The following is a 21,630-nucleotide window of genomic DNA, read 5'->3' as shown; positions in this document are numbered from 1 at the left end:
AAACAGTTCAGCGACCTGGAGCAAGGCCACACTAGTCCAGCGAGGCCAGCCAGGCATGAGCATCTTGTCCGTCCCTGGCCTGGGAAATGATACTGAGTCCCATCAGGGATGTCCTGTCCTGCCTGGGCCATTTGCAGCTGTGTCAGGAGCCTCTTAGAGAAGCTGGTGAGGGAGATGCAGCTTGCAGAGCAGCGGTGACTTAGCCCAGTCACCTGCCAGGGAGCCCCAAGACTTTGGGGGCCCTGACAGATGGGCGGCAGTCCAAAAGGCTCCAGCCATGAGCACAGGAACCTCACAGACAGAGCTGGCCCTGATCGGCAGCCCAGATGCCTGTCCTGCTCTGACCTGGGTCTGGAGCTCGTGGCTGGAGGCCTGGGGCGAGCTCTTCCCCTGAACCAGTGTCATTCAGACGAGAGAGATGCGTCCCACCCAGACCGGCAACTCCTGAGTGCAGAGGGCGCACGCTTGCAGAGCTCCGGTCTTTCTGCACGTCAGCCATGTGGACAGTGGTGCTGAGATGTTAACACGGTGGCCTGGTGCTCGCTCCACACAGCAGGTAGCAGCCCCGCTCCCTTCCACAGTCACCCCCGCCTTTGGGCACCTGCCGCCCCACACCCCTTTGCTGTGAAACGGTGGAAGTCCGTCACGGTCTGCGTTGTGCTTCCCCCTCCCTGCTCAGGTCCTCATGTCACCAGACTCACCTTCACAGCCCTCCCCCACCTTGTGCTTCCACAGGCTGCGATCTGCCCTGTAAACAACACAAACAAGAGCCTTTCCTTTGACCACTTTGCCTTCCTCTTTTCTCCCCTTCACAGGGAACAACACACAAACGTGCTGGGGGTTCCTGTGCTTCCCCATCTCTCTGGTTCTCTCCACCCCCACGGCCCCCCTAAAATAATCAGCACCTTCTCCCACTCAATCCACGGGATCCTATTCAGTGGTGAGAACATGATTCCTGTCAACACCTTCTTTTAAATACTCTCTTCCTTTCTGTCACCACCAGGGAAACTAAAATTCCGTTGGATATTTAAGGAGAATTCCTCATGTAGGGAACTACTTAGTCTTAGGAGCCAGTGCAGAAGAACGTGTGGCCCAGAGGTGAGTGACAATGGGGATTGTCAATGGGGATCCAGAATGCTCACCCCCAGGGGGCCACCCCAGGGACTCACCCGCCAGAGCCCAAACCCAGGACCCACCCCAAGGAGCCCATCTGGAAGGGCTCCCCCATTGGGACTCACCATTAGGGACCTATCCCCAGGACCCCACCTCTGGGCAGCTGCTCACACGTGTCCCCTTTATCTTTTCAGTCTCTGTGAGGCCGAGTGGAGACGGGTGGTTACGGGCAGTCACCTGCGCTTCTGAAGGAACCACCTGTGCTGTAAGTCACCTCACGTCACAGGTAACTAACTCTCGGGACTGAGAGGCGACAGCTACCATTCCGGGCTGTTGGGAGGATTCCAGAAGATTCCGTGGTCAGGTCTGACCCTTGAAGATCACAAGCCCCTTCATGTTGGCGCAGACTCTCACACCTGTATATATTGGACATTAAATTATAACAAGCACTAAGACAGGCATCATGGACTCAGATGAAAAATCTCACCTCCGTCCTGGACAGAGCAGCCAACCACAGTGACAGCCAAATATCACAGTGATAGGCCTGCATCATGAGCCTTCACAGCCAGAGAAATGTTGAGGGCCGGAGAAGGTTCTAGACAAACGGTGTGTGCGCGTGAAGACCGGGAGCATAAGAGGACAGCGCATGGCATTCTATAAAGGCACGTGTGCATGTGTCCACATACACATGTACCTCTATAGTCTAGCAGGGCTATTTGTACATTTCTTCTGTGGCGTGCTGAGCACATCATGGCTGTTGAGTGTGTGTTTGTACCCGTGCACACTGTGTATGTTCAGAGGCAACACAGGGTCCTCTCTAAGTCGTATGCTTCTAAATAAAATTATTTTTCTCAACACATGTTGTCTCATGGACTCTGCCTCTGAAAGGCTCGGGGACAGCGGCCAGCTGAGGGTGACACCTCTGGCTCAGGACCACGTGGCTGCTTCCTTGTGCTGTCACAGCTCAGCCAGGGCAGTTATTTGAACTCCTTCTCTCCTCCTTTTAAACTCCAGGCTTGTCATGTCAGGCCTGTCCTCCTTACCCTCAAACTCACTGTGTCGTTTTGAACAGAATTGCACCACTTCCTGGTTTAAAAAGAGAATGAACTTGGGATTTAAAAAGTGTAAGTTTGGCTTGGGTAATGCAGCAGGTGTGCATATGTGCACATGTGAGAAGGCATGTCTCTGTGCATTGAAAAGAGAGACAGAGGGAGGCATGGGTGCAGATCAGGGCCAGTTGAGGAAGATTGTCCCCAACAGGTGACTCCAGGGGCTGAGCTGGCTTAATTTCTCCCACTGGGCACTAGCAAGATGTTTCACTGTCGTGGGCCGTAAACATTTTATGATGGATCCTTTCTGGTGGATGCTCAGTTAGTACTGAATTCAGACTCCATCTTCCCTTCTTCTCTACACACCCTGTCCCCACCTTATCCTCACGCTCAGTTGATGAAAGGTGACGAAAGAGAGTTCAAGTAACACGCAGAGCGAGGCCGTGCCCTGCAGTGTCACCGCATCCCTGAGCAGACCTGCTGGGTCAGTGAGGAGCCCTGGCTCTCTGCCACCAGTGTTCCCGCCCGGCCTGAGCATGCCTGGCCCTCAGTGCCAAGGTTTTCCTGGAGCTTCAGCTTCTTCAGGCTCTCTCAGCATGAGAAGGAATTTACCTCTATTGGGAGAGCCATGCTCAGGCTGCTGGGAACCACCCACTTTGCACGGGTCACAAGCCCAGAGTAGGCTGAGTCATTAATGGGAAGCAGGTCACGTCATTAAAGAATGAAACACAATTGGCAGCAATGCCTGGGGGGCTGTGTGTGAAGGTGCATTCAGGAAATAAGGGGCTTTAGGCCCCAGGGTGTTCAGGTGACCCCATTATACCTTAGTCTAGTAAAATCCAGGTAAAACTATGGGTCACAGCCTCCCGCTTCCAGGTGGAGGCTTTGTTAGGCTCTGCTGTGTGGGCCATGAGCACTGTGATAAACAGAAATACGAGTGTAGTACTTCACGGTGCCGGGCACCAAACTGGGAAAACACTTGGAACCGGTCAGTTCTCACTGCTGATGGGAGGTGCTGTCACAGTAGGTGGACAACTTCTCTGGTTTGTCCAGGATTGTCCAGGAAATTTGGGGTGGTGGTTTGCCTATAAGGACACAGCCATTCTAGAGCACAGTGCCCTGACTTGAAGTCTATGTAATTTATAAGTTACACTATGTCTCCTTTTTGGGGTAATTTATTAAAGATGCTGTGTTGGTTGCTGATCCATCTTCATAGTTATAAACAGAAGTAAAATGATTCTTAAAATTATCAATGGAATAGAAAATGGTACAATTTCTCTGGAAACTAGTCTGTCAGATTCTCTAAAAGTCGAACATAGAACTACTATTTGACACATCAGTCCTACTTGTAAGTATCTACTTGAGAGAACTAAAAACACATGTCCCCACGAAAACATGTGCACAAATGCTCATGGCATTATTACTCATAAGAGCCAAAACATAGAAATGGTCAAAATGTCTATCAATAGATGAATGGATAAGTGCAATATGCTGTATCCATGTCATGGAATAGTATTCAGCATAAAAAAAATCAAGTACTACTGACCCCACATAACACAGATGAACTCTGAAAACATCATGCACAGCGCAAGTAGCCAGACTCAAAAGGCCAGTGTGTTTCCATTCATAGAAATGTCCGGAGCAGGCAAGTCTACACAGACAGAAAGCAGGTTGGTGACCACCGAGGACTGGTGGAAAGAAGGGGTGACTGCTAAGGAGTTAGCGGTTTCTCTATGGGTTAATAAAGACTTTCTAGAATTCAAGAGTTGTTATGGTTAGACAACCTTGTGAATGTGCTAAATGCCACTAAATTGTACACCTTAAATGAGTGATTATTTCTCAATTTAAAAATTAGGAGCATTTCCCATAAATGAGGTTTATGAGTTTCCAGATTAAAAACATCTATTGGGTGCCCCTCAAAATGAAGTTCAAAGGAGTTTCATACTAAATTACATTACTGTTAACTCTAAGGACACCGAGGACAAGAATTTGAAACTGTCCCCGTGAGGCAGAAGGAGAAGGTCTCTTCCAAGGAGCGGAGACACCGATGTGGCTGAATGTCTGTGTTCCCCAGCTGTGGTGAGCGTGACTCATTCTGCTGCTGAGCACATCTGTCCGCACTCTGTCTCAGCGCCCTTGGTGCTTAGACGCTTTCAACTGCAGAAGGGAATCACGAGGGCACTTGTAAATGGAAATCTATAGACTTAAACGTATTTTCCTAAAACATGGAGGGGAGAATGAAAGTAGGGCAGCGTTGCCCCACGGTCACAACTGTCAGGAGACTCATTTCCAGGTGTTGCAGGAAATGACTGGGTTTTCCTCCCGAAGTCCTAGAACGGGGTCCCCTAGGTCCAGGGCTCCACTGTCCTTGAATTAAAACCTGGCCTGTCGATACCCTCACATGTGGGTAGGACCTTTTCGTGTCTTAGTTCAGCTATCACAGCCCCAACTGCTCAGCCCAGTGTGTGAGTCAACCCCATGATCCAAAGTGGTCGTCAAATCTAGGGTCTCGTGATTCAAACAAAACATTCCTTATTGGTTCCACAGCCCCAGCTGCCCCCCACCCAGCAGACCAGGCTCACTCACTGTTACCTCATAAAGCAGACTCATATGTTCACTCCACCTGGATGCACCTCCCATCTGTCCTCCAGATCCAGTGTCCGCCCACCTCCAGCCCAGAGCAGTCAGGTCACAGCGATGACACCGTGTGAACAAACAGCCCCAAACCCTTCACATGCATATGTGGTCCTGCGGGGGGGAAGTAGGAGAAGCCCCATCCTGTGCCACCCAGACTGAGAGCCCTCGGCAGAGGAGGGGACCGCCGTGTCCCACTGATGGCTCTGCAGTGGATGATGGGTCCCACGTTGGCATTTGGAGACTGCCGGAAGGGTCACGGGGCCCCATGCATTTCTCCTCAGCTGCAGTGGCCACAGAAAGTCGTGTGGCTGTGCCTAATGGTGAGGCCGTGGGCAAGCAGCCCCAGACGAGGCCCTGGCAGTATCAGCAGGACAGCGCTAACGACCGCCACACCCTCAGTGCCGCACCAGCCCCCCGAGAGCTCTGTCCTGTGAGTGTTGAGGATTGCTTACCAGCATCCGTGGGCTCAGGGCGTGTTCCAGTGTGGAGCACCCCCACGGGCAGGTGTCAGAGTCAGCACAGCAGTGCCGCGCGAGACAGGTGGGGTGCTTGGCTCTGGGCACACACCCGCCGGTGAGCTCTCTGGAGTTCCTTCAAGTTTTCTTACCTCAGCTTTAGTATTTGTCAAGTTAAGAAATTGTGCTAACAGTGAGTTCCAAAGTGCGGATGGAAAATTATTGATAAAGAAACCACTGGCAAAGGTGTAAGAGTGGAGTGCAAAGAAGAACAGGAAAAAATGCAACTCCAAAGGTGAGTCATGGGGGGCAGGAGCATTACCTCTCAGGGGCAGGAGTGAGGGGTCAAGGGTCAGAGGAGATGAATAGGATCAGGGTGAAGGTCAGGTTAGGGTTCATGTCAGGGTCAGGGTGTGAGGAATACTATCATGGTAGTATTCCTCATGGGTCAGGGTCGGAGTTGAGAGTTTAAGGGTTGGGGCTACCGTCTTGAAATCCTCGGTTAGGGTTGTTAGGGTTTAGGGTTTGAGGTTAGTGGTTAGGGATGGGGTTAAGGTTATGCTTAGGGTTAGGGTTAAGTAGCAGTTGCCCAGGGACACACACCAGTCAGGGGTTGAGCTGGACCATTGCTTTTCTGTCCCTCGATCTTGGATTCTGACCATAGAATGAAATGTCTGCTTTGGTCACTGTTTCAAAATCAACTGGACCTCAGTCTAGGGGGTGGAGGGCCTCACAGGTCACGAGGGGTGTTCTCCCCCCTCCCGCATGGGGGGACCGGCCCCACAGTGCCTGGGCATCCCCAGGTACCAGCACGGCTCCCGCACACGCGGGCACTCGGGAGACCTGTGAGGAGCAAGGCAGGACTTGGGGCAGTGACCTGCCAGCCCCGGGTGCCGCTCCTCCGAGGGCTGGTGGGCGCGTCTGAGGCTGCTTGGATCTTCCTTCCCACCCGAGGGAGCAGCCGGGGAGAGCCAGGCCCCAGGCAGGACGGCCCCCGGCCTCTGACCACGCAGGCAGGCGTCTGCGGTCCGCAGCCCAGGCCGGCCGGGCCCCGCCACGCCCCCGCGGCCGACCCCTGAGCGGACTGAGCCGGCGGGAGGATGAACAGATCCCCGAGCAGCGCGGACGGCGCCTTGGGATGATTCGGTTCCCAACGATCGCGGGGTTCAGGCCAGCACCCCCTCCCTCACAGCCCGGGCCTGCCAGAGGGGCCATGACCCCCGCCCGTGGAATGCGGCCCTGGGCACACCCGCCGCACAGGGGACTGGGGCCCTGCGACCCTCAGGTCTCGCCGCTGCAACAAACCTGCGGCCTTCGCGCCCGGTGGGAATCGCGGAGACAGGAGCGGCTCCGTCTCCCAAGGGGCAGCTGCACACTGAGGCCCGTGGGCCCGGCGCGCCGCTGGGTCAGCCCCTGCAGCCTCGGGAAAGCCACCCAGCCGTGGGTTCCGCGCCGCGGAATAGTCCCCGAGCCTCCCACGCTGCACGGAGCAAGACCACCCGCACCCTGACCTTGCCTCTGCTCTTTGTAGAGGGGCGCAAAGAAACTGGGAAACGGGCCCATGTGTTATCTGGGGGCGGCGGATCCATGCGTCCGGGGACAGGTACCGCTGCTGGGCCCCGCCTCCCGGGGACCTGCTGGAGGAGGTCGGGGTGCCCCCCAGCGCCGAGGCTGCTCTGGGCCGGGCTCTGAGATGCGAGGACCTGACGCCCGAGGCGGGAGACTTGAGTTTCCCACCCACAGCAGCGCTGCTTTTCCAGCAAGTGGACGAGCTACTGGCCACTGTGCGGGGACGGCAAGGGCACTCGGCGATGGCTGCAGCCCCGACCCTGTGAACCCTCCCTTCCGTGGCTTCAGATGCCACGGACGTGCCGTGGGCCGTCAGCCGCGTGGAATCTGCCGGTTTCCCAGCAGCGTCTGTTCGAGCCCGAGTCCAGCCTCTCAGCTTTCCCTGGGGACTCCTCCCACCTGTCCCCATCCAAGCAGTTCCCGAGAGCTGACCCCACGTGTAACCAACCATCGGTTCTGTCTTCTGGGTGCTCCAATGGGCTCAAGGAGGAGAGTGTGATTCAAGCCGGGCTGAAGGCATTTAAATCCGTGACTTCTTGGAACACAAGGGGAGGAGAAATGCTCCCCCGTACAACGGATAATGATGGGGTATCAGCCTGGAGCTTCTGGAGACCCTGATGCAGGAGAGAGTCGGTGCCTGTGAATGGGGCCCCCCGAGGGCGCTGAGCAGGACGAGGGTGAGAGGGACCAGGTCCCACTGCGAGAGAGTGGGAATGTGGACCTGCCAGGTCCAAGCCCACTCTTAACTTGCCATTTGCAAGTACTAATTTATTTCTATTGTAACAGTTATTAATTAATATTTCAATAAGTGTGTTCAGTTCCTAAAAACAAAATTGTCCTGGCTGACACATGAGAATCAATGACCCCCGAAACTTCCTCTGCACTGCGCCCTCATTGGGTGGGCCATGATCGGCCGGCGGGGGGCGTGGGGGGATGGAGACACGGGGCCAGATCTCAGGGAAGCTGCGGAACAGCACTGTCCCTGCGCCTTCCCTGTCTCCGGAGAGGGAGACCCCGGGACAATGAGAGAACCAGTGGGGGAAGAGGTCCCTGAGTGGCTAATTTATCTGTTCTGATTTTCCTTTTTTGCAGGCCCGTTGTATTTATGTTTATTTTTACCAGGAAATCACCTATTTCCTCTAGGTTTCCAGTTTGGTGCACTAGGTTTCTCTTAGTTCACTTTTAATTTTTCCTGTCTTTCTAGTTTTTTTGCAGAATTGTTGCAATTGAACAAATATTGCCACATTATTATTAACTATTTTATGCGGGCTCCTGCCTTCAGGCTCAGTCTCCGTGCTGGCGCCTCCCCCTGCTAAAGGCCTCTCCCACCTTCCAGCTGGGAAGGTCGGCACACAGGAGGCGGGGCTGGCCTGAGCCAAGGCAGGGACCGTGTGTTTGCCGGGGAGCAGGGCTATGAGGACCAGAGAGGCTGCAGTTGATACTAACCCAAGAGCGAGGCCAGTGCAGGTGCAGGAGTCACTGCTTCGGAGGAACGCGGCTATTTGGACACCCATAGGAGAGCTCAATCTGCTAGGAGGAGACTACGTGCTGAACTCGCATTGAAAAGTCTTTGACAGGCTATGACGTGACTTGTTTATTTAAAACAGGGAGCCATGGTGAAAGGTGATCCCCTCCAGCACTTCACAATGTCAGCAACAGGCCACCAAAGGAAAGCAAACATCGTACCAGGCCCCTGGCTGTGTGCACCGCCTCTCGGGCAGCTCCCGCCTGTGCATGTGGAGAGGTGTGGGCAGTGGCAGTCCAAATGGTACAGAACAGGTTCTGATCTGAGGTTCAGGAGCCTGTGTGGGTAGCTAACCCTTCCTCACACTGGTTTACACCTGCTGTGTGGTTTAAGGTTCCATTTACCCAACCCATGGAAGGTAAAGAGTGGACTAAGGAGGGAAGAGAAAGGGAGCGTGGGTGCCAGTCACACGCTGGGCAGGAGTTAACATGCGCCACCTCACGGATCCTCACAGCCCCCCTGAGAGGGAGAGGCTATCCCGGTCTGACAGAGGAGACTGAGTTCCCATGTATTTGCCTGAATCATGCAGCCACTAGGCGGTGGGGCCAGAAGTCAGCTCGGCACCGGCCTGGGGCTCAGGCACTCCCCAGTAAGGAACTTGTCACCGTATACTGCCTTGAGAGCAGGCAGGAATCTCTTTTCAGATGAGACCTCAGGAAAAGGACATAGAGGCAGAAGCAGACCAGTGCTCCTGACTGAGGAACAGACTTTAAATAAAGCGCCAGATGGTCAGCAGGATATGGGAGAGGGGGAGTCACTGTTACAAGTACCTGGCACTGGATGTGCTCCGGTGAAGGGCCAGGCCACCTCCTCCCTCCCCACCTGTCCCCCGTCCCCAACAGCCTGTCCCAGTCCCACTGCAAAACCAGCTTGGCTGAGTGCGTGGCGAGCCGGGGCATTGGGTTATGTGCACATTTTCTTCAAACGGAATAACCACGATTGAGCCCAAACCTGCGAGGATGACTTGTGTGATTCTGTTTGTCCAGATACTGTGCGCGCGTGCTCTTTGGCTCGTGATGGCTCATTTAGACTTCAGTTCTGGACTTTGAACTTCATTAGAATCTGTCTTCGGTATAAATACCTGTAGAGTTGATATGATTATTCCTGCTCCATATGGCAAATGGGAGCAGTAGGGGAGATAAGACATGTGAAAGGCCTAAAACAGGACTTACCTCCAAGTGAGCTTGGTATCCTGGGACTGGATTCTCATTTTAATGCCCAGCGGACTGAAAGCAGGAAAACGCTCTTCTGCTGCCATCTAGTGTGCGTGTTTGGAATAACACCAGAGTGGGAGTTCGGAAAATCCCTAAGGGCTTCCGAGCCGATGAAGACGGTGTCAGACGCCGGGTGGGGCCCAGGGGCGGTCATCTGTGCCCTGGAAGCTGCCCACCGGCACCTGGAGTCCTGGAGGTGACACCTGGCTCCTACCGATGCGTGCCGCATGCCAGCCTCCCCGACTGGCTTCTTACAGCCCCCAGTCGCAGTGTTTGATCTAACAGCATGTTAGAAGTCGCCACCTCGGGGGACAGTGGGGTGAAAAACAGACATTTATTGTCCTCGTGAGCAAGGCAGCCCCAGAGGACTAGACCAAAAGCAGTGCAGGTCCGAGTGCGGAGTCCGGGCACGAAAAGACTGCAGACAGGCCTGCACCAGCCAGACGGGGCTCCGGGGAGAGTGGGGAGGCAGGCTGTGCTGGGGACCCCTCGCCCAGGCCCGGGGTGGACGGCCCTGGGAACTCCGCTCCAGGGGCAGCCCTTGCAGGGGGGGCGGCCGCGGCTCTGCGCTGCTGCGGTCAGGGGGCCGTCAGAAGGCGCGGGGCGGCACCCATCGGCTTCGCCCCGGAAGACGGTTTCTTGTCCGGGCCGGGCCGGGGCGGCACTCCGGCTCAGAGAGCTCGCCCGTGGGCGCACTGAGGCTCTGGGTGCCCGGGGCAGGCGCGGGGGGCCCAGGAGAGCAGTGACATCCCAGCCCACAGGCCACGCGCAGCCAGCACCACGGGCGGCAGCAGCTCAGCGCCCGGACCCCATGCCTCTGTCTGCATCCCCTGTCCCGCCGTCTTCTGTGTCCTCAGTCCACGGCCGCCTTCGTCCCCCGGGGCCCGAGTTTTGCTCTTTGCAGCCCGTGCCCTCGCAAGGCTGAGCGCCTGTCCTCCTGCCCGGCCCCCCCCCTCCCGCCGCCTCCTTCCCGTCACTCCTTCAGGCCAGGAGACAGAGGCCCGCTTCCGGGGGTCTTCACCCCGCTTTGCTCAGCCACCAGCTGTCCACTCGCTGTCGCCACCCCAGCCCTTCATTTGCCTCCAGCTCGTCCCGTCTCCAGTGAGGCCCAGGCCTCGTCGCGCCCCCTCACCTTCCTTTCTGTCCACCTGTGACCATTTTCCGGCCCTCGTTACTGTCGTCGGTCGTGGTCACCCTGGGTCTGCCTGGCTCTTGGGTGTCTGTCATCTCTCACGTCTGCTCAGTGCTGCCAGTCCCCTGCACTGCTGCACGGGGGTTCCTCTGTCCCTGTGATGCAGCGGTCCCCAGTCTCACCAGGCTCCTCACCCTCTGCTCCATGCTCTGGCCACCTGGGCCTTCCAGGGCCCCCACCCCCTTCCCTCCACTGGACACAAAGCCCCCTGTGCAGTTTTGGAAACACTGAGCCCCTAGGGGTGCCCCACTCTCCTGCACTGGGGAAAGGGCTGCCCCCACTACCATGGAAAACCTGCAGGTGCTACTGTTACAGAACCCCTGGGCGGCTCCAATTGCAAACAAACGCACGGGCTCTTTACTCAGGGGCCCGATTGCCCGCCGCCAGAATTATAACTCTCAATACCAGAGTTTAGGGAAAAGAAAAAGAGTTGTTTATTTAACAGTTATATAGATTTAGTTATTTGCGGATTTCTGTTGTTAAGTCTTATGTTCTTTAAAACACCCATAAACACATATTCTTGCCTCCCCGCTACCAAACCAGGCTAGTTTTAGGAAAGTTAGAGAAACCCTTTCCCTACTTTCCAAACACAGTTCAGCTTTACCAGTAGCTGCCAGTCATTAAATCCTGATTGGGGAGATCTTGTCTGTGTTATGGGGTCCACCAGCTTTTAATCCAGAACCTCGTGGATTCTCAGCCTCCTTGTAAACTGCATAGTTAGTCCTTTTGTAATCCACATGGTCAGTCTGTTCCTTTTCAAAGCAGCAAGTATGTCCCTTCCTTAACACTGCATCGTCAGTCCCAGTTAAATGCACATAGTCAGCCTCAGCCTCAGTCAAATCCGCGCGGTCAGCCTCAGCCTCAGTCAAATCCGCACAGTCAGCCTCAGCCTCAGTCAAATCCGCACGGTCAGCCTCAGCCTCAGTCAAATCCACACAGCCCGCCTGGCTAAAATGTCTGCCGCTTGTTTTTAAATCCCTGATACGTCCTCTGATGCAGTGGGTGTGGTAACCAGTTCTGACCATTCACAGAACCTCACGCAGGCTCTGTGTGCTTTCTCCATACCGTCCCCTGGTTCAAGCCCCCTCCCCTCTACCTGAGGCTTTGGATGCATTAAAGCCGTTTTGCATAAAAAAAGACACTAGCCACCAGCCTCAGGCATGTGGAGGCATTCTAAAAGCTGCTTCCTTCTCCCCATCCCCCAGCCGCAAACTCTGGGGTTTTTTTTGGAACACCCCTGTTTCTGTAACGCTACTGCCTAGGACCCCCCATGCTCCTTACGGGGGACGCTTGCACTCTGGAGGAGACCCCAGGATTGGAGGGCTGGGCCGCACGCCCCCACACTGTGGAGGGTAACCATTGCTCTACTTAGAGAATCCTTCCCAAAGAATGGGCCCGCAACCTGTATGCTGAAGGAGTTCCCACAATACAGAAGGAATGCCTTGTGTCAGGGGGCTTCCCTGCCCCCACCTGCTAGGCAGGGAGCCCTCTCACACCTCCCGGCTTCTGCTTTGGAAATCTCAAGCCCTTCAGGTTGGGCCCAGCTCCCAGGATCTAGGGAGGGGAACCACCACGCTCCTTTGGGAACCTTGGGCCTGGAAGGCATGGCCCCAAACCTCCACCCTGAGCAAGGAGTTCTCCGTGCTCCTTTGAGACCAGTGCTCCAGAATGGGGCCTCCCCACCCACCAAACTGGGGTGGACCCCGCTGGATATGGAAGGAACTTGTGATCTAGTTGGGTGTCCTTCACCTCCTCACAATGGGGAAAGAACTCCTGGGCAACTTTGTGGACCCAGAGCTGCGAAGGAGGGACTTTACCCACACCCCCTTTTCATGTTGGTCATGGGCCTCCAGTTCATGCTGGGGAGGGGGACCCCCACACTGCAGAAGGCATCACGCTATCAGAAGAGCAGCACCCTCTCCCCACACAGTGGAAGAACCCACCCGTGCTTTCCCGTGTACTAAGCATCCTGCAATAAGGCCTGTACCCTCACAGTGGCGAGAAGCCCCCCCCCACCCCCCGTGCTATGAAGAAACCCAGCACTTAAGAGACCCCCAACTAGGGAAAGAGCTCCTCATGTTAGTTCAGGAAAGCCTGGAGGAGGAGCCCATGCCCCCACACCAGGGAGGGGTCACTTGAGCTATGGAGGGAACCCTGCAATCTGGAAAGGGCCTCTGCAACCCTTCATTGAGGAAGGGCCCCCAAGGCTATGAAAAGAATCCTATGTTGCATAGAAGTACCTTGCCCCCACCTTCAGGCCTGAGGAGACTGGGGGTGGGGAGGGTGGAGGGCCCAGCACGTAGATTGGGACAAAGGGGACTGGGCTGGCAGCTGAGGTGGCCTGGAGCTCCTGGAGACCAGGCCTGGGCTCTTGGGATCACAGGCACTGCCTCCAGCATCGATGGCCATACTACCCTGAAGGCACCCATTCTCCTTGTATCCTCAGAGAGGAAAAGGGCCGAAGCAAACCAGCAAAGAGAGAGGTAGGGTCGCACCAGTGTGGGGCTGCCCACACGCTGGAACTCCAGCACAGAAACACACGCCTACCCACATACAAACACACACGTGCGTGTGCACTGCACAGAACAAGGGTGTTTGTGTGTCTCTTTTTTCTCCAGGCAAGATCCAGGGCAGGAATCTGAGCAGAATGGAACCTTTGAAACTTTGGGCACCTCTCCTGGTGCCCCAAGGTGACTGCTAGCCCCAGGGCACTGCCCTCTGGCCCAAGCAGGGACCGAGCCCTTCCTACCTGCCAGGTGCTGACCTAACTGCCCTGCCACAGGAAGGATTATTACCTCTGTACTGCAGAGGGGAGACTGAGGCCCACAGAGGCAGTGCAAAGGCCGCATAAGCAATGCAGACTCTTCTTTCTCGTTCTGTTGATGCGTCTGGAAGTGGGCGAGTCCTGGACTCCACACACACCCCAGACAGGAAGACAGTGGCCAGGACACCCCCGGTGAAAGGCTGTTGGGGGAAAGCCCCAGAAGTCTAAACTCAAGCTCAATTCAAGGAACTGACATGTAGCCTTATTCAAACTCTAAGAGTTTTAATAGGAGAAACTTACATACCCGGGCAAGGCAGCCCCTTTTTAAAGGGGCTTCCTAGTAAAACCACAGGGTGGGGCGTCACTTGGACCACCGGAAAGAACGATGCCTCCCTAAGGTAACAGATAACATCAGGCATCATACCCTGTACATACATTAACCTCCTTCCTGGGGGCATGGTGTTTATCTCTGGGGGGCATTCTGGCTCTCCGTAGTCATCCAAGCCTGGGCTACGGGGAGTTAAACAACCACAGAGGGTTAAACTGAGAGTCCAGCATTTCCCAGACACCTTTGCTGCTGGAACCATAGTGCACCTCTAAGTGAGTTTCCCCACATGGGCAGTAAGAAGCCTGACCGAGCCACAGACAGATTTTCCACAATCGGCCACATGATGAGGACAGGGGCTGGGCTGCCCCTACGGCCTGCACAGCAGCAAAGAGAGAGGGCGACGCGGACACAGGCTCGGACCTCAGCTCCACCCTGCGGGCTTGTGGTGAGGGACGCTGCCATCCTCTTTCCAGCCCCCAGGAAAGGGTCAGGGCGCCTCATATGGAAAGGCATGAAGGGTACCCCCTGCAAACCCAATCCCTAGCATACTCACATGTGTGTGTGCATGCATTATGTCCCCACTCAAATACCTACCACATATATGTCCATGTGTGGCATCACACCTGCACATGTGGACAAGAGTATGTGTTTGCACTTGTGGCAACCCCACAAAGGCAGGCCCGGACACTTGATCCCCAGGTCCCCACTCACACCCACAAAGCCAAGCTGGTCGGGGTTTCTTCACCCCAACCCCTGAGAGCTATGCGTCTAGGCCGTGACCTGACAGGGGCCCTCTCATTTTTCATCCCCTGGGCACCCTGCACCCAGGCCTATTCTCTCTCTTCCCTTATGTCTCTCAGGTGCCCACCTGTCCTCTGTGTGCAGCAGGCTCACTGAAATTCTTTAATGATGTGAAATTCACATGAAATATGATTAACCTTCCGAAGCAAATAGTTTGGTGCATGTCAGGCATTCACAAGGCTGTGCAACCACCACTTCTAGATGCTGCAAGAACGTTTCACCCCAAATCAATCCTGAGCTGCATTAACCAATCACCGCCCCCTTCTACTCACTCCATGTAACCATGGACTTGCTTTCTGCTGCTATGAATTTGTGTATTCTGAGTAGTTCATAGAAGAAGAATAAAATAATTGCAGTCTTTTATGGTTGACTTCTTTCATTCACTCATGTTTTGTCATGTCTCAGTTCAGTGTCACTTCCCCCGTGGGACCTTCCCTCCCCACCCACATCCCCGAAGTCCCGGCCTCCTCCTCGTCAGCTTACTGCACCCAGCAGCATCTGACATAATTCTGCCCTTCCGTTTGTCCAGCTGGTGGTTATCCATCTCCTTTTCAAGAGCACAGAACCAGAAGGGAACGGAACCCATTTCCTTCCCTCCAGAAGCTTGTAAATCAATGTAGAAATGAATGATAAAGAAATGAAGTTTCCATGGGAAACTGTCCTTCTTCCTAGTCTTTCTCGGCTCAGAAACATGGTCCTTCGTTCTCTGTCAGATGCAATTTGACAATATTTACCCTACAACAGCAGTGTGACAATTCCCGCCTCAAACACCAGGGCCCTGCAGTAGACAGGACAGACAGGTGTCCTGACTCCATGACATCTTCATCCCTGAGCTGCAGAGAGACCATTAATCCTACCAACATGGGAGTTAGCTGCAAAGCTGTTACTAAAATGACAGGCTCTTTCTATTCAACACATTAGCTTATTCAATGTAAATAACTGAAGTTGTTCCGTAGTGGGTTTTGGGAGAAAGCCTTTCCTGAGGGAGTAGAATTTGAGCCATTATCTAAAGCTAAAAAAGGAGAGTCATATAAATACTGAGGGAATACTGACCTCATAAAAATAGTTTGGCAGTCTTCATTCTTCTTGAATTTTTTGGAATAGTTTAAGGAGGATAGGAGTTAGCTTTTCCCTAAATGTTTGGTAAAATTAGCCTCTAAAGCCATCCAGTGAAGGGCTTTTGCTATTTGAAAGTTTTTTGATTACTGATTTAATTTTACTAGTAATTATTGTTCTATTTAAGCTTTCTGCTTCTTCTTGATTCATTTTGGAAGATTATATGTTTCTAGAAAATTTTCTATTTGCCCAGGTTTCCAGTTTCTTGGCATATGGTTGTTTCTCATAATTTTTTTATTCTTTGTTTCTCTGTTATCCAGTTTAATGTTTCCTCTTTTGTTTCTGACTTTATTGATTTGGTCTTTTTCACTTTTTTTCTTGATGAGTCTGGTTAAAGGCTTATTGATTTTGTTAATCTTTTCAAAGACCCAACTTCTGGACTTATTGATCATTTGAATTGTTCTTTTAGTCTCTATGTCATTTAGTTCTGCCCTGCCCTGTTTTATTTCCTTCCTTCTACTAGTTTTGGGCTTTGTTTGTTGTTGTTCGTTTAGCTCTTGTAGCTCATTTGAGATCTTTTTTCTTCCTTTCTTCTTTTCTTTCTTCCCTTCTCTCTCTCTTTCTTTCTTTCTTTCTTTCTTTCTTTCTTTCTTTTTTTCTTTCTTTCTCTCTCTCTTTCTCTCTCTCTCTCTTTCTTTCTTTCTCTCTCTCTTTCTTTCTTTCTTTCTTTCTTTCTTTCTTTCTTTCTTTCTTTCTTTCTCTTTTTCTTTCTTTCTCCTTTCTTTTTCTTTTAAGGTAGACCTGTGTTGCTATGAAATTCCCTCTCCAGACTGTCATTGCTGTGTCCCATTGATTTGAGGGCTTTTGTCTGTTCATTTTTATTTGTTTCCAGAAACTTTCTGATTTGTCCCTTGATCTCATAGGTAACCCATTCATTATGTACTAGCATGTTATTCGGTCTCCATATATTTGAATGTTTTTGAGTTTTTTCCTTAAGGCTTATTTCTAGTTTCAAGCCAATATGTGGATCTAGTTTTTAACTTCAGCTCTATTCACCATTCCACCTGGAATAGCCACTGTTACTCAGTTTATAGGCCTCAAGACCTTCTGCTGAACGTTCCTAATTGTCTGTTCCTCACGTCTCCTATTCAACATTTATACAAAATGACAAAGTGTAGCAAATCAAAGAAGTTTCACTGAATTCTTCATTAAGAACACACCTTTGATACATAACAGAGGTCACATCCACACCCTACAGTTCCTCAAACCCCACACTGCCTATAAATATTTCTGAAGGCTAACACACAATAATCACAGAGTTGTGTGTAAATTATTGACACTTTAGGCCAAATAATTTGGGGGAGTTGGCTTCTTTTGGCATCATAGGATATTTGGCAGCACATCGGCACCTATACAATAGACGCCTGCAGGAACTCTACCACACAAAGAGATATGAAATGAAAAGAGAGAATGAAAGAGAATAAGAGAAAGGTGAAACACAGGTAGAGAAAAAGGGAGAAAACGCTAGGATCTAAATTTTTTTAAGTAAATCAGTTAGTAAAATTTTATGTGACTTCGCATTACATTGGCTCTATTTTGGTTTTGTGTCACTTAGTGGTGAGAGAACAATGTACCTATCAACAGGCAAGTTCCACTGAGACATTGGGAGGCTTCTTCACACATAGGCCCATATGAGGCACAAGGTGTACTTCTGAGTATAACAGGACAGCATAGAATGTTCTATGCCATAGATGATATCTTAATTTGTTTAATTTAGAAGCTTTAAATTATAGGTCTACAAATGTGGGGCCAGAATAAGATGAATTTCTTAAGTTCACATTGCTGAAACCCAGGCTTCTTTTAAGTGTTATATCGACTTAATTCCATACCTTCTTGTAATTTTGAGATCTCTGATTTTCTGCACCACCAGCTTACCGGTTTTCTACATTTCAAGTTATACCAAACCTGATGATGTCTCTAGAAAGTAGTCTTTTTCTGTCATCTACGCCAAGTAGGTACAGTCACTGTTGTTGCCCAGTGAGACACAGAGGCATTTCCGGGACACTAAACTGGTCAGAAAAACAGAGGCATGCACACAGCTTTCTCTCCTAAATGCAAAAACCCTACTTATATTACCACAGAGTTGTGGAGTGGCCTGTGTTGGATATTGCACTGTATTCATGGAGCTGTCATGGTGAGCAGTTAACGGCTGTGTGGGTTATAGAGGTGAGTCTGATGAAAGGAAAGGCCCAGATAATGGAACCTTGAAAAAATGACCTCAGACTTTTGTGAAAGAACAAACAACAACAACAACAACAAAAGGTAAGGACTCTAGAAGCCAGTCACGCACTTTCTAGAGATGGCCTCTTATCTAGCTCTCGTGACTTCAGAGAGCTGAAAGAGCAAGGTGTTCTCCAGCTGTCCCCATACTTTGTAAGCTGTGACTTGTGGAAGGCCCACGATAAATCTGCTTCGCTCCTCACACACGGTGGCTCTGGGTCTCCCTCTAATGCCTGCAGTCCGCAGCAGTGTGTAGCCTCAGGTCACTGTGCCATCCCAGGGCGGCTAAACCAAGGGAAGGCTACCTCTGCGATCTCACAGGGCAGTCTTTCCCGACTTGCCGCGCTGTGTGTGTGTTTGTTGGAGCAAATGGAAATGGCAAAGCGGGGAAAGGTCTCCTTGTACAAATGCAGTATATTAAGTCCGGAAGCCTGGTGAGCTTTTCAGGTGTGTATTTCAGGTCATGGCTCTCAGGAAGTGAGTGCTGAGGGGCAAACTCTAACTTGCTTGTATTCCTGGGGCACTAAGGTGTCATGTTTTTCATTCACGTCTGAAGATCTATGCAGATGCCCTTATGTAACTGATCAGGAAAGAAGGGTACTTACAGCAGGGATTCCTTCCATGTCTGCCCACTATCTCCTGCTACATCCGGCAATGAGAGTCTCCTGAGAGTCATGACCTCAGGCAAAGCTGCTCTACGTTCATTCTCTCCTCCCCTTTCTAGGAAAACACCTTTAACTCTTCAGAGCTCAGATGACAGGTGTCCTTGTGATTCCTTTCTGCAGGCGAAAGCGTCTAAGGACTAAGGGGACTGAGACAAAGTGAGGGCAGATGTGTTCGGCAGCAGAATGAGTCACGCTCGCCACGGCTGGTAAACATGGATATTCTGCCACATCGGTGCCTCCATTCCTTGTAAGAGACCTTCTCCTTCTGCCTCACGGGGACAGTTTCAAATATTTGTCCCCAGTGTCCTTAAATTTCACAATAATGTCATTTAGTATGAAACTCATTTGAACTTCATTTTGGGGGGAACTCAATATATCTTTTTAATCTGGAAACTCATAAACCTCATTTATGGGAAACACTCCTGATTTTTAAATTGAGATATTCACATACCATAAAGTCACTATTTAAGGTGTATAGTTCAATGGCATTTAGTATATTCACAAGGTTGTACAACCACAACAGCTCTTTAGTTTTAGAATGTTTTTATTCGCCCACGAAGAAACCCTTAACTCCTTAGCTCCCCATACCTTCCTCCCACCAGTCCCCAGTGGCCACTAACCTGCTCTCTATCTGTGTAGACTTGCCTGCTCTGGACATTTCTGTGAATGGAAACACACCGGACTTTTGTGTCTTGCTTCCCACACTGAGCATCATGTTTTCAGAGTTCATCTATGCCACAGCATGGATCAGTATTACTTCTTTTTATGGTGAATACTATTCCATGGCATGGATACAGCCTACTGTATTTATGCAGTTGTCCATTGATAGATGTTTGGACTGCTTCCACATTTGGGGTCTTATGTGTAATACTGCCATGAAAATTTGTACACACATTTTTGTGTGGCCACATGTTTTCAGTTCTCTCAAGTAGATACAAGTAGAATCGATGGGTCAAATGGTAATTCTGTTTGACTTTTAGTGAAGCTGACAAACTAGCTTTCCAGAGAAATTGTACCATTTTCAATCCCATTGATTATTTTAAGAATAATTTCCCTTCTGTTTGCAACTATAAAGATTGATCAGTAACAAACACAGCATCCTTAATAAATTACCCCCCCCCAAAAGGTTATAGTGTCACTTATACATAATATAGACTTCCAGTCAGGGCACTGTGCTCTAGAATGGCTGTGTCTTTCTGGGCAAACCACCATCCCAACTTTCCTGGACAATCCCAGACAATCAGAGCAGCTGTTCACCTACTGTGACAGCACCTCCCATCACCAGTGACAGTAGACCTGTTGGGGGTGTTTCCAAGTTTGTGTACCTGCCACTGTCAAGTGCTACACTCATATTTCTGTTCATCAGAGTGCTCGCAGCCCATGAACAGAGCCCAACAGTCTCTCCGCCTGGAAGCGACAGGTAGTGACCCATAGTTTTACCTGGATTTTATTAGACTAAGGTATAATGGGGTCACCTGAACACCCCGGGGCCTGAAAGCCCCTTATTTCCTGAACGGCACCTTCACACACAGCCCCCCAGGCATTGCTGTCAATTGTGTTTCATTCTTTAATGACGTGACCTGCTTCCCATTAATGACTCGGCCTAGTCTGGGCTTGTGACCCGTGCAAAGTGGGTGGTTCCCAGCAGCCTGAGCATGGCTCTCCCAATAGAGGTAAATTCCTTCTCATGCTGAGAGAGCCTGAAGAAGCTGAAGCTCCAGGGAAACCTTGGCACTGAGGGCCAGGCATGCTCAGGCCAGGCGGGAACACTGGTGGCAGAGAGCCAGGGCTCCTCACTGACCCAGCAGGTCTGCTCAGGGATGCGGTGACACTGCAGGGCACGGCCTCGCTCTGCGTGTTACTTGAACTCTCTTTCGTCACCTTTCATCAACTGAGCGTGAGGATAAGGTGGGGACAGGGTGTGGAGAAGGAAGGGAAGATGGAGTCCGCATCCAGGACTTAACTGAGCATCTATTAGAAATCCATCCACTATAAAATGCTTGTGGCCTGAGATGGGGAATGATCCTGTACCCAGCGGGGAGATAAGCCAGCTCAGCAGCTGCAGTTTCCTTTTGGGGACAATCTTTCTCAGCTGGCCCCGATCTGCAACCATGCCTCCCTCCGTCTCTCTGTTTAGTGTACACTGCCCCTCAGCGCACACTGCCCCGCAGTGCACACACATGCACCTGCTCTAACGTGCACACATGCATGCATGCTTACTTGCCCAAGCCAAACTTATTCTTTTTAAATACCAAGTTCATTCTCTCCTTAAGCCAAGAAGTGGTGCAATTCTGTTCAAAACGACACAGTGAGTTTGCTGTGCTGTCTGGGCACCGCTGCTGTGGGAAGAAGAGGGTGAGGAGGACAGGCCTGACATGACAAGCCTGGAGTTTAAAAGGAGGAGAGAAGGAGTTCAAATAACTTCCCTGGCCGAGCTGTGACAGCCACAGGGAAGCAGCCACGTGGTCCTGGGCCAGAGGTGCCACCCTCAGCTGGCCGCTGTCCCTGACCCTTTCAGAGGCAGAGTCCATGAGACAACACGTGTTGAGAAAAATAATTTTATTTTCAGAAGCATCCCACTGAGAGAGGACCCCAGGTTGCCACCAAACATGCACGTTATACGGATGTAGGAACACACGCTCAACAGCCCTGATGCGCTCAGCACGCCACAGAAGGAAAGTGAAAATAGCCCTTACATATAGACTACAGAGATATATGTGCATGTGGACACACGTGCACACACTCCTTTATTGACTGCCATGCAGTTTCCCTCTTGTCCGCCCGGTCTTCACGCGCACACACCATCTGTCTAGAACCTTCTCCGGCCCGCAACATTTCTCGGGCTAACTCCACTTCGTCTTCAGATATCTGAGTGCACGTGACCCCCTCATGAATTCCATGTGGAGTGTGACCCCCACGGACTCTGAAGGCTCATGATACAGGCCTATCACTGTGGCACGTGGCTGTCACTGTGGTTGGCTG

General features: G+C 51.7%; 1 long non-coding RNA gene across 1 annotated transcript; it reads left to right on the top strand.

Annotated features, from left to right (window-relative positions):
* Nucleotides 1-395: 395 nt before the first annotated feature.
* LOC150012535 (uncharacterized) lies at nucleotides 396-1,632 on the top strand. The gene is made up of 3 exons (XR_016510750.1): nucleotides 396-556; nucleotides 1,004-1,098; nucleotides 1,308-1,632. It is a non-coding gene; the product is annotated as an uncharacterized LOC150012535 (long non-coding RNA).
* The last annotated feature ends 19,998 nt before the right edge of the window (nucleotides 1,633-21,630 follow it).

The sequence above is a fragment of the Furipterus horrens genome, unplaced genomic scaffold (genome assembly GCF_987537825.1).
Source record: "Furipterus horrens unplaced genomic scaffold, mFurHor1.1.pri manual_scaffold_4, whole genome shotgun sequence".
Taxonomy (NCBI): domain Eukaryota; kingdom Metazoa; phylum Chordata; class Mammalia; order Chiroptera; family Furipteridae; genus Furipterus; species Furipterus horrens.
This window is presented reverse-complemented; position numbering and strand designations above follow the sequence as displayed.